Genomic DNA, 13604 nt, shown 5'->3' with positions numbered 1-13604 from the left:
ACGAAAGCTTATGTGCCCACCAGGCTCTCAAAGAGAGCCTGCTAATGGTTTCAAACAATTTTATCTAGTTTGTTATGTGCTCTAGGACAAGTGTCATCAGGTTTCGTAAATTTGATGTTTGTAAACTCTACATCAAACTAATCTTCAAGTTGTTCCTCTTTCCAGAAATATTTGTCCTTTTTTGTTTTAATAGTTAGGTACAACTAAACTTTTTGTGAAGACACACAACACAAGGAAACAAGCAAGAAATAGTTTTCTTCCACATCCCTCATTTGTTTTTAAAGGGACATAATAAAATGTCAACAGAGGGCATCATACAATATTTTTAGTGAGCTTGTCTTCTTCCAAAACTGAAGAAAAAAAATAAGGCACAACAAAACTATGGAAGTTTTCACATGTCTGTTTTTAAAGACATAAACAGTATTTTAGCAGCATTAAGCACCTAGCATCCCAGGTAAATCTCATCCATCTAAAGTAAAATTCATCACTTTTTCACCAAATAACAGAACAATATTCCAGATTCCCCATCTTAACATCGAACTACACCAATTACACTATAATGGGTCTTAGTTTATGTCTTTTGGCCAACTAAGATAATATTTGCTTCCCACATTCACTATAAATATCTAAAATTCACTCAGCTAAGCCTTGAGTTCATTTGGAAAGACTGGAAATAATCCTAAACGCCAGTCCAAATTTCTAAACGACTTTAGGATGATAAAAGCTTAAGAGCCTACTCCTGCATTCCTTGCCCAATACTATTTATTGTTGTTCCTTTCAGATGAAAAGTCACAGGAATCCATCAAATCTGAGCAAGCATTGTCATTCTAAGCCACGTGGTTCAAGTGCCAACTTACCCTACCATCAGCCCCACTAAAAAAGTTATAAGCAGGTGGACAGGATTTCAAAGTAAAGCAATTTACAACATGAATGTCTAAGAAGTTCTTAGCCTCTCCTGGTAACATAGATCATTAACTTCCACAAAAGATAGTATTATTGCATTTCCATAAACTTATGTTCATGATTGAGAAAAGCCACCGTTTTCCTCACTCTGTAACTGCTAAAAATTTAGGCACTGACACACAAAAGCACTGAAATTTATCAGGTATGGCTAGTTTAATCAGAAGGATAGAAAATTTATTTCACCTCCAGAAAGAAAGCTGAAAGAAAAGGTGTATCTGAACAGGAAAGCAGCTTTTAATATTTTTATTACACCTAATTAATTTCAACTCTTATCTGTGACAGTTCTCTACTTGATTGACGATTTGGAGTAAGACGAAAATAAGTAGCCATGTTTATGCCTGTGCTGTTCAGCAGAACAACTGGACAGCCTTGACTGTGTCCTACAAAGGAACCTGAAGCTTGCTACAACATAAGCATTAGGACTTGAAAAGTTAGTTTCAGATCAGCCTGCATATTACACTTCTACTTGAAAATCAAATGTTCCAAGTAGTCTGGGGAAAAAAACCTGATCAAATCTTACTTCTTGTCATTAAAGACACTTGATAAGAGTGTCACTGAGCTAAAAACACAAGTAAAAAAAACTGTGCAAGAAAAATGTTTCATATTTAAAATATATACAGATATAATAAATCTTTTATGGATAGTTGATTACTCCTGTGTATGCATGATGAGTGAAAAGAACTCTTTAGCTTTTAAAAATAATATGTTGTTATTTACCAGTTTTTAAATCACGTACAACACACAGAAAAACAAAGCAATTTACTATTTATTTACTAATTAACAGAGATGAGAAATATCTTACATTCAAGAAAAAAAGGAAATATTAGACCTATATTTAACAAAAACATCATTCCATCGTACAGTGTCAAAGTAGTACGTTTAAAACAAGATTTCCATTTTCTTCCACAAAACTTGCATTATTGGGGAAGATACGACCCATAAAATCCTATCATAGAAAGGTTTGAGTTGGAAGGGACCTCAAAGATCACCTAGTTCCAACCCCCCTGCCATGGCAGGGACACCTCTCACTAGGCCAGGTTGCTCAAGGCTCCATCCAACCTGGCCTTGAACACTTCCAGGGATGGAGCATCCACAACTTCCTTAGGCAACCTGTGCCAGTGTCTCACCACCCTCAGGGTGAAGAACTTCTTCCTTATATCTAGTCTAAACCCGCCCTGTCCCAGCTTCCAACCATTACCCCTCGTCCTGTCACTGCAGGCCCTTCTAAAAAGTCCCTCCCCAGCCTTCTTGTAGGCCCCCTTCAGGTATTGGAAGGTCACTATAAAGTCTCACCAGAACCTTCACTTTTCCAGGCTGAACAAGCCCAAGTCTTTCAGTAAGGTCCTGCACCTGGGCAGAGACAATCCCAAGCACTGATATGGGCTGGGCAATGAGTGGATTGAGAGCAGTCCTGGGGAGAAGGACTTGGGCGTCCTGCTGGATGATAGGATGAACGTGAGCCAACAGTGTGTGCTTGCAGTCCAGAAAGCCAATCACATCCTGGGCTGCATCAAGAGCTGTGTGGCCAGCAGGTCGAGGGAGGTGATTCTGCCCCTCTACTCTGCCCTCGTGAGACCTCACCTGGAATACTGCGTCCACCTCTGGAGCCCCCAACACAAAAAAGACATGGAGCTGTTGAAGCAAGTCCAGAGGAAGGCTACCAAGATGGTCAGAGGGTTGGAACACCTTTCCTATAAGGACAGGATGGGAGAGCTGGGCTTGTTCTTCCGTTACTGATTCCTTCCATTTTTAAGTGAGCTCATTTGAGCTGTCAAACTTGAGGTTCTACTGAACTATCCAACAGATGCATGAAGCTGAATACATTATACTTGGGAAAACGGCCATCGCTGATAAATCACGAATATTATTAAAATAACTAGCAACACAAATTGAGACTTACAAAAGTTCCTAACAAAAAGCATAAAAAGTATAAACATCAGATAATTTTTGTTTGCTGAATAATGTTCCTTTTTCCTCTCCTCTAAAACCTGTTACCTTAAACAAGTCATCCAGCAAGAAAAGCAAAGCAGAACATGGTAGAATATTGACCATAATTTAATCACTAGAATTTAAAAGTTAGAATTAACTCTAAAATTAACTGGTATACCTGAGTTTAAAAGTAGTAAACCTTTTCTCCTTCCCCATTTGTTTCATGATTGTTTAATGAAAAACAGACTGGTTTTTTGACCTTAGGAAATACATCATTTAGGGATCATCTTCTAGTACATTGCCACATGGCAAAAGACACACGCAATGGGTTCATACATTTATATGTGTATAACATACACCTGCATCAACTTTTTTTTTTTTTTAAACTGTTATAGTGATGCACTCCAAGTATTAAATACAGATATAGTGAGCTCAAATTAGCAGTTCACAGTTCAGCACTTATTACTCACAAATATAGGCACAGTCGCTGTTCAACATTTCCACTGCAGGATTTCATAAGACTGATACCAAGTCTGTTAAGCCCTTTAAATTCATATTTAATTTTATATAATTCATTGATGCACTGCTGCAGAATTTTCTAGGGAAAACAAATGACTAAAACATACAATTATAATTACAAATATTTAACCCTATGTAAAGCTTGACAGAGCTCAGAATATCAAAATCTGAAAGAGATTACCCCAATGCAAGTTAGCAGCATTTTTCAGCAAAGTTCCTGAGATTTGATATTCTAGTATACATTTGCATTGAAATAACTTAGGCTAAATGAACTTGAAAATGCTCAAATACAAAGAATACTCTTAAAATTATTATTAAAACCTAAGATCATTTCCATATAAAAAAGCCACGGTTGAAAAAGATGCTTACATTGCAACTCCCGCATATGCCCTCAAATGTCTTCCTCAATCTTCATCATAGTACAAGTTAGAAATTGCTAACTCAGGTATTTTTTTTCACTAGAGATTTTATGCCCTTAACTGCAAATAATCTAAACTAGCATTTTTAACTTATGAAATAAAATCATTTGAACACGGGACCCTATGATGAGCAGTTACTTACAAACCTTTTACAAGAGCACGATCACATGTAAAACAGAAAGACCTTGGATTCTTAAACGGATTTTGAATAGCAACACCAAGTTTACAGAATGCCAAGCATTAGGGGAAAAGAAGACTCGCATACTTTTGTTGCGTTTCGTGAGCACAGTTTCCTCATCTCTTGGTAACAACTTCGTGTTTGTAATGTATGGGAAAACAAATAGGTGTTCTTTTGGATCCTATGCACTCCTTTATTTTACTCAAAAAATAAAGTCAGTACTGCTGCATTTTCTTCTTTTGGTGTAATTCTGAAATATTTCTCCCTTGGGAAAAGCAGTTCATTTTGCAATTTAGTTGCATGAGTATATCTAATGCAGTTATGATATCCTTTCATTTTCCACCTCTATGTAGTGACTTACCAGTAGCGCAAGTACAGTAATTCGCACTGGTTCTGCAGGACTTGCCATGAGCCTGCTGAGGCAGCCTATTCACATCATCCGAATCTGGAGCTTCTGCAGCATCAGCTTTTTCACCATCTGACACATAATTTGACGTCACACTTCCCAGATGTTGAGCTGGTTTGAAGTTTTTCTTTACTGAAACATCATTTGCTGGAATAGACTTTTTCTTGGAAGCAGTATGTGGCTTGGAGAAACACACACCAAGTGAGTCCATGCTTATAAGAGAGTCTTTGCAACAATCTTCAGGAGGATTCTGTGAAGTCTTTGGTATTCGTACCTGCACTTCATTTTCATTCAAATCAGAAGATGAAAAGAAGTCTTCATAAGAAGGCTCTTCAGTGCAAAAAGACTTGCTCTCTGTAGTAACTGCTTGCAAGAACTCTTTAGACCCCGATGCACCCCGTCCTGAGGTAGCCAGTTTCAAACTAGACAGTGTTTGTACTTCCTTCCTCTTCTGGCCTTCAAGAACACAATTGTCAACAGGGAAGTTTCTAACCAATGACCAGGTATTTAGGTCTTCTCTCTTCACAGGTGAATTAGAGAGACTGCCAATCACAGTAGAAACAGTATTTAACTCGACTATTTTTTTGGAAGGAGGAATATGACCCAAGCCCTTGAGGTCGAGAAGAGACCTTTCTTTTGCAACTGAAGTAGTCATGCTATTTTCATCCCTCTGGTTTTTCTTTGGAAACTTTTCTAGATCTTTCTTTTCTAAAGACAATTTATCGGCCCAAGTGTGCTGCAAAATCTGTTTCTTTCTTAACCTTCTTCTGCTACGTCGTTTCGGTGTTAAGCTCTTCTGCTCACAGCTACGTGAGGGAGAATTCACTGACGCACTCATGGACACATCAGTATCACAGGCGTGTTTTACTACCTCTGTTTTCTGTCTCTTTAATTTATCAGTTCCCCAAAGACAATCATATTTCGCGTTCAAGCAGTCTTCCATTTGTTCTCCTGCAAAATATGAAATGTGGCAATATACACACATTTAACAAAACAGAAAGAGTATCAAACTTCTTAGTAAAACACACATGAAGTTACTGAAAGAAGAAAACAAGGACTTTGCCACTCCTTGGCTATTATATGACAAGTCATTGAAAACTAAACAGAAAATGGATTAGAAACAAAGCACATTCTATGTTGACAAGAAGCTACAATAGCTTTAGCTATCTGATCTCCTTACGTGGTAATAAGTTTCCACAAGTCCTGTTCTGCTTTCCCGAAATGAAGCAGCAGAGGAACTCCCTTTCACTCTCGCATTTGTGGAGAAAACCAGCAAGATTTTACACTGATAAAGCTAGTTACAGTAATACTGTAAACTCAATAATAATTTTTTCTGCCACAGCATTACCACCACCTTGTAGTTTCTGCAGTTAAGATGACATGAAACACAACATTATAGTGTCATACCATGTACATCCACACAGTAAAAATAATTAGAATGTGGAAAAATAGGACATTTCTTGTAGCTACTCTTATGAAACGATTTTAGGGGAGGTGATACACAGAACCTATTCGTAACTCTTCACAATAAATTCTGCTGAAACAGGCTAGTATCTTTGATTATTCAGAATACATTTAAAAAAAGAATCCAGTTGTTCTACACTCTGATTATTGCCATAGATACTTTTGTTTACATACACATTGAGTGCAAAGTTTCAGCGATACTCCTTCTGTAAGTGCTCCTGTAGGTTTTAGAGGAAATCTTGATGTTATTTGCTTACTAAATGTATTTTTAGACATACGGTGTAGCTAGCTAAATTCAGAGAAATGAAGTAAAGGAGATGAAAGGAGAAGTTTCACAAGACGTGATCAGACTCCCATATTGACAACTGAAAAAGTCTTAACTTCAGTCCCCAAACTAAATGGGATTCTTCAACTTTTTAAACTATTATTAACCAAAAAACTATCACGTACCTCACAAGCACAAATAAAAGGGCCACTGGCACAGAGCATCAGAGAAGGACGCTACACTGAATATTGTCATGGCACGAGGAGGTCTATTCTTAATGTAAAATCAAGAATTGTGCAGTTGCAACACTGGAGGGACATACTAAAGGTAAAGCTCTCAAATCGCAATGTTCAACCTCATCAGCACACAACTAACTTACCAAAATAAAGAAGTTGGTTGGCACAGCTATGCTACCTCTGATATAAGCACTTACTTCTCCCTAATGTTGCATGAAGACATACCAAGCTCTTTCAGGCTACAAGATACTGCCCCTCTTCTCAAGTAAGCCAGCACGACAGAATTCCTCTATGATGTCAAGAAAATACAACACTTGAAAACAACATGAGGTATAGCTTACTGTGCGGGTAGAACAGCGAGCTGGCAGACCACTCAAGTGGCCCTCATCATGAATTCTAGACTGTCTTCTCCTTACTTTTCTACTGAGATCAAACACCAGCATCTGACCTCAGCTTTTTGCTCACGTGACTGACAGCACATGAAGTCCGAAGCACATACACATTGCATACATGATTAACACTGTTAAGATGCCCACTGATGTAGCTCAACAGCCTTCACAATACTCATCTCCCTTACGTCCTGCTACTATGCCAAAACACAGAAACAAACCCCTACCTTAACGAGAGTAAGAACCTTGATAACAAACCATAAAACATTTTAAAAGCTCATTTATATTTACTCTTGTTACTTCTTTGACCCCTGAATACTTAAGTTGAAGAACACATTAGGTTTCCTTTCAAATTCAAGATTTTCATGGAAAATTTGGAATACATTTCAGTTCTCTGAGATCTCTCTCTCATGTGGTTCTCTTTTTTCCTTCTCACATGACACTGCTTAGCGTGCACTCTGTATTCTATACAAGATCACTGTAAGAGCAGAGAAGTCTGACACCGTGCCAGGACAAGAAGCCATTAAAGGGGAACGACACGAGGAAAGAGGAGGAAGTGAGGCAAGCAACACAGCAGTAAGGCAGGGCATTCACCCAATGTGATTCCTCATGCTCCTTGAATTCTTACTTCTACCCACTTTGACAGTTAAGAAAAACTAAAATAATTCAGCTTCAAATATAAATGACAGAGCAAATACATACAGCTCCCACTTCAGTATACAGTACTTTCCCAAACAGGTCATGTATTATTTTTAATTTCTGTAATATAAAAAGTTGTGTTAGTTACCTGGTAACAACACATCTTCTGAATTAGTTATCTCGGAGATAGCCGAGACACTTGCGAAGCTAGGATTTTGTAAATAATAAACTAGTTAACCCCATCTGCAAACATACAGATTTCCTCACCATCTATTCATATTTCAGAGCAGCTCAATCATAAGAGACAAGTCGCTGCTTTGCCAACTAACTATAACCATATGAATAATTACAGACTGCTCCACAGGATCTCAAAGCTACATATCAACAAAAAAAGCTATTAGATACTCTACAATTTTAAGCAATTTTTTTCTAGAGAACACAGCACCACATTTTTCAGAAACTAAAGCGTGATGGAAAACCATTTAGAAAATATTATAGACATTTCTAAGTCACTTGAGGTATTTTACTAAAGAATCTGTCAAATTCTGCAACCAGCAGCAAAGCCTTGATATAGCAGAAATGCTTTTCAAAACATTTGAAGGTATTGCCTTAAAACTCAACGAGAAAACAAATCCAAAAATGAGATTTAATTTTTCACCCATGTGTCACTAGTTCTTTATTTTCCTCCCATGATTATTTTTGAAATTACAAACCGACAGTCTAGTTGACACAGACTTCTTAAAACTTCAAGTACTACAGATTCCCCCCACCCAAAGATGTTCCACATTTCAACAGTTTTTAAAATCACTGAAAAAAACTAATGACTTAGACCTCAATAACTCTCACAGTAAGGTAATGCAAACACTAAAATATTATTTGAAAACTGCGACCTAGATTTCATTCACCAGGATCTGCATTTTGAAGTCAACTACATTTATTCAATTAGGTCATTCAAATTCATTCATTTTTTTAACTCCTGCTCTTCAGTACCCAGACAGAGTAATTTCGGACTCCTTTTTTCAACTGTTGGCCTGGGAGTAGTAACATTAGAATCCTTAACAAGCACAGCATTCACATGAAAAATGAACAGGAAATAAGATTTAGAGTCTCACTGTAAAGTCTAATCGAGTTGTAATAACGTCAATTCACAAGTTTGGAAAGTCGAGCTTAACCATTAGTCCTCTTGAGCAGTCCAGCGATTAAGGAATGTCTTTTTGCAATCATTGTCTTCCACAATTTCTCGTGCCCTTCAATAGAAAGAAACTAAAAGCTAAAGCACTCACACCTACTTGAAACTTGGGAAGAAGGAAGGACATGCAATCAAGGTAGGAAAAACATTCTGAAGGCCAGAGAAAGCCAAGTGCACCACAAATTCAGCAATAAAGATGGCAGCCATTGTGCAAGTTCACGGAGAAGTAAAATTTAACTTCTTACCAGTAGGAGAAAGATTTTCTCTTTTTTCCTTCATGTCCTTTATTATTCTTTCCATTCCACTGCGTTGATCTTTGATCTTATTAACCGGGCTGTATACAAGCAAACCATTGTCTTCAAATAGTAAAACTGGGACATCAGTTTCTACACAAAAAAATTGCATTTGTACATTAGTTTTTCCATGCTATCAACGGCTTCCGATGGAGTTTCTTTTTTTTTTCTTTTTTTCAAAAAACTCGAAAAAATTAGGTTCCTTATACCTAACTTCCCTACGGATGCTTTAACACCACAAACTTGCAAAGAATTCTGTAAAAAATAAGTCAACTTTACTTCTCATGGTGAGATGCATAAAAGTAAAAAAAAGAAAACCCCAAACCCATCAGGTGCTTTGAAGAAATAACTTAAGGTATTGGAATCTTAGTCCAAAACAGTTCTTACCAGCACTAATTGCTAACTTTTGTACAGCCAATTCTTTAGTCATCTGGTCCAGTCTTCTCTGCAGCTTTCTATCATTTTCCAGAGTTTTCTCAACGTAGTCTTTTGGCTGCATACATTTGTGCTGTAACACACACAGAACTATTACCTATATGGTATAAAACTGTCAGAAGTAACTACACTTCCTATTTGCCTACCCCTTTATCACAGTATCTATTATCAGTGTTTACGCTACTTATCATCACCTCCTTGAGAGCCACGGATAATGGCAGCAGTTAAGGTTTTCCAAAGGCAACTTTAATATGAAATAAGAAAGAACCTAACACACTTTTTTAGGTTAGATTTCAGTAAAACAGAGACTGTCACAATCTTTTCTTTTTTGCTTGTAGCAAAGCTAAGGCTTGAAAGATTTTTTTTTTAAAATACCAGGATTTTAGGGTTTGTCACAACTCAGTGAAACATAAGCCGCATCGCAGTCATGGTTTTTTGATTAGTTAATCATTATGTCATTTTAATTTAAATCTCCACTTCTTCATTCGCCAATATAAAAACTCTACTTTTATTATCCTTTCTTCAGAGAAGATGTCACAGCATCACGGCCATAGCCTACCTTTAAAAATCTACTCAGATGGATGGGCAGAGCTTACAGAATGTTCTGAAATGAAACAGTTCAAATGCCTGAGGTCAGGAAGTCAAGTTCAAGCTCTGAAGTTTACTACCCTAGGCCTACTTAAAAACCAAAAATTAATCACATACTCACTTTCTTGACCAGTAGCGGTAAATCTTCATTAGCGTCTGCCGCAGGAAATAAGGATTCATCAACGTGTGCTCCAGTTTCTCGACACCTGTACAATAAATTAGAGCAGTGAAATTTCTTAAAGAATGAGAACCTGTATTGCAAAAAGAGTTGTCCGAGCCCCGCAATAATGAAAACCCAACCCTTCCTAAGTGCGCACCTTTAGCATAACTACCGTAATGCTAACAAGCAGAAAAATAAAATAATCTATGTATTACACACCAAGTACAGGACATGACACAGTTGTTTTGGTCCTAACTACGCACTCTGAATTGCTGGTTTGAAACGCAAAGATTCCCACTCGTATGTTATCTTCCACACATTCACAAAACCCACTGTATTAAGTCCTTCTGCCAGATTCTCATGAACGTTAAATCTTGCCCTGACTTTTGTGAGGACTCTAGGCTTTCACTATTCGCTAGCTAGTGAACTTGACCTTAACTTCGTCAACACAACGACAGTAAACTCCCAGCTACAATCTACAGAATGTCGTGGCGGGGCACGGGGAAGGCATGAAATTCTTCTATTCAGGCAAATGAGGAAGGAGCCTTCCGCTGATGCTGGCTTTTACATCTTGCCCATTAGTCTCAGTTTTTTGCCTTCTCTTCCGATATGCAACGCTAAAAACAGCCCCTGACTGACAAGCAATCTATATTCAGGCAAACTTTTTTTCAAATTACAAAACCAAAACTCCAACTGATCCCTTGCTCTCAGATTTTCCTGTCTTTTCATTTTCAAAGACTGACTTGAGAACAGTGGGACTAAGGTTATCTTGGAATACGACACAATCTACTGTATTCGTGAACACAAAGGATAATGTTGACACAAGAATTTGGTTATTAATACAGAATGAAAGTTCTTTTGATCAAAATAGGTAAATACAGTTTTATTCTCAAGCCATAAATAATAAAACCCATTATGGGAAAGAATATAGAACCTTCGTAGACTGCATTAGAATTCCCTCAGAAGTCATTCAAAACTGTGATTCTAGTGACACCTAGTGAGCTAAAGAAAAGTGCAAACCCACTACAAGAATTTCTCAAACTAACCGAGTTCAGAGTTCTCTGGAGCATCAAATACAGATGATACTCAACATGCTGAACTTCAGCGGCCATTATTAAATTCTGGATAATAATCGGCATAGATGGAGACTACATTAAAATTTACATTAATTCAGAGATGTCATTGATTCAGAGAAGCTAAACAGAAGAAAATTTCACCATTAAATATCTTACAAGGATTTTTTTATTTTGCAGACAAATCCGAATGTAAATGATTTATCTATCGTATTAACACACTGAACTTCAGCGGCCATTCTTAAATTCTGGATATTAATCAGCATAGATGGAGACTACATTAAAATTTACATTAATTCAGAGATGTCATTGATTCAGAGAAGCTAAACAGAAGAAAATTTCACTATTAAATATCTTACAAGGATTTTTTTATTTTGCAGACAAATCCAAATGTAAATGATTTATATATCGTACTTGTCACATGAGCGAGTTACCGTACAAAGAATACGCAGATGGAGTTTCCCAATTATGGGTTTGATTTGAAAATATTAAGTGTCCTTAATTCGGACACAGATTGTAGCAATTCTATTTTATGTACAGTTCTTTTTATTGTTGGGTTTAGATTTTTTTTGTAGGTTGTACATTGAGATACAATTCATTTCTATGAATCTTATAACAAGTCCATGATTTCGCACACTATTCTTAAAGGCAGACATATCTACCATTCTTAGAAAACAAAAAAAACCTAGAACAAAAACATTCATTTTTTAAAAACTAAAAATACATTTACTCTGGAGTTAGGAATTTTGGGGAATTTCAATTGTCATCTTATCTTAAAGAGTCTTCTTCCCAATCAGGTTACTTCCTATTATACTGTAGAACTGCATTCAACTTGGATGCAAACAGATCCTCGTACTATGAAGCAGAAGCTTCCAATACAAGTTTGAGACAGATCACTGCAGAGAGGCCTGGAAACCCAGTACGAGTTCAACAAGGCAATGCTCACTAAATACTGCACAATCCCTTGCACTCTAATAATTTGTGCTGCTTTTTATGGAAAAAAAGTGAGCATTGTAGTATTTTTCAAATCATAGCGCATGTTCCTCTGAGAGGCTCAAGCATTGCTCAGGGGAAGATAACACTAGTACACGTGTAACAGTTTGGAAGAATCAGGAAATGCTGGAGTAATTGTTTATGATTTGTTTCCTCGCCTGGTGTTTTCAGAGCTCAAACATCAAAAAGTAGCATCCAGGTTAAATACCATATACTGCAGCATCCTGTTTCCAAAATCAAGATTCCCAAGAGCATGTAAAAACAAGAAAACACAGCCAAACATTCCCAGTTTACTTTGCCATGTTCCACAGATTTCTGGCTTAGAGATGGTCAGATGCAATACTGTGTTTGGGGTTTGATTAAACTAAATGTTTATTGCTTCGGCATTTTTTTAAACCTATGTAAATCTTTGCTGACTATCATTCTGCAACGAGGAGTTCTACAGCCTAACTCTGATTTGCTAAAAACCATTATTCACTGTTTCCTCTGAATCTGCCTCCAGCCAGATTCATGGCAGGCTTTCCAATTCTTCTAATGGAGAGGAAAGGAAAATACACATTCATATCCTATTCTGCCTCTCCATATGAACTTTTGTGTTCACAAGAGTCTCTCCCCCTCTACTGCCACTTCTTTTCCAGGCTGAAGAATTCTTGTCTCTTCAATCATGTCTTGGCCAATAGTAGTTCCGTGGCGCTCCGTGGCACCCTGTGGCAATAGAAGTTCTGTGGCCTTCCACGGTGTTCTGTGGCAAATAGTAGTTCCGTGGGATATACCTGGGCTCCCGAGACAATGGTCAAGGGATCGGGAGCACAAGTTGTGTTCTCCTCTATGCCTCTAGTGGTGGGGAAAGATGAGGTGGTAAACAGCAAGAGCTAACTTTACCAACTGCCTGGCTCCGAGACTGATGCCACCGGCAGGACTTCATGTTCTTTGATCATGGGGTTGATCTGCAAGATACCAGGCCTGCCGTCAACAGATGGGAAAAGCTTCTCCTATAGGGGGAAGAGGGTCCTAGGACAAGAGTTAGCACGGCTCATTAAGAGAGCTTTAAACTAGATTTGAAGGGGGATGGGGATGTATCTGGGCCTGCCAGAGAGGCACCTGGGGGTGGTAGCTTAGTACTCGTGGGGCAGCACACCAGTATTTCTGAGTACCAAGAGGCCTACTCGCCCCCCCTCCCCAAGGGTGAAATCTACATACTCACTCCCTTCCTGAAATTCCTATACACAATGCACGTAGCATGGGGAATAAACAGGAAGAACTGGAGGGCTGTGTGCAGTTGCAGGGCCATGATCTCATTGAAATTACAGAGATATAGTGGGATAGCTCTCATGACTGGAATGCTGTCATGGATGATTACGTACTCTTTAGGAAAGACAGGCCAGCTAGGGGAGGTGGGGGAGTTGCTCTTTATGTGAGAAAGCACCTGGAATGTATCGAGCTCTACCTAGGTGCAGGTGAAGAGC

The 13604-nt window shown here is 38.0% G+C and overlaps 1 pseudogene; it reads right to left on the bottom strand.

Moving 5' to 3' along the window:
• Positions 1–13604, bottom strand: part of LOC147416048 (microcephalin-like) — a 92657-nt pseudogene that overhangs the window by 67032 nt on the left and 12021 nt on the right.

Source organism: Leptosomus discolor, chromosome 2, assembly GCF_034619465.1.
Source record: "Leptosomus discolor isolate bLepDis1 chromosome 2, bLepDis1.hap2, whole genome shotgun sequence".
Taxonomy (NCBI): Eukaryota; Metazoa; Chordata; class Aves; order Leptosomiformes; family Leptosomidae; genus Leptosomus; species Leptosomus discolor.
This window is presented reverse-complemented; position numbering and strand designations above follow the sequence as displayed.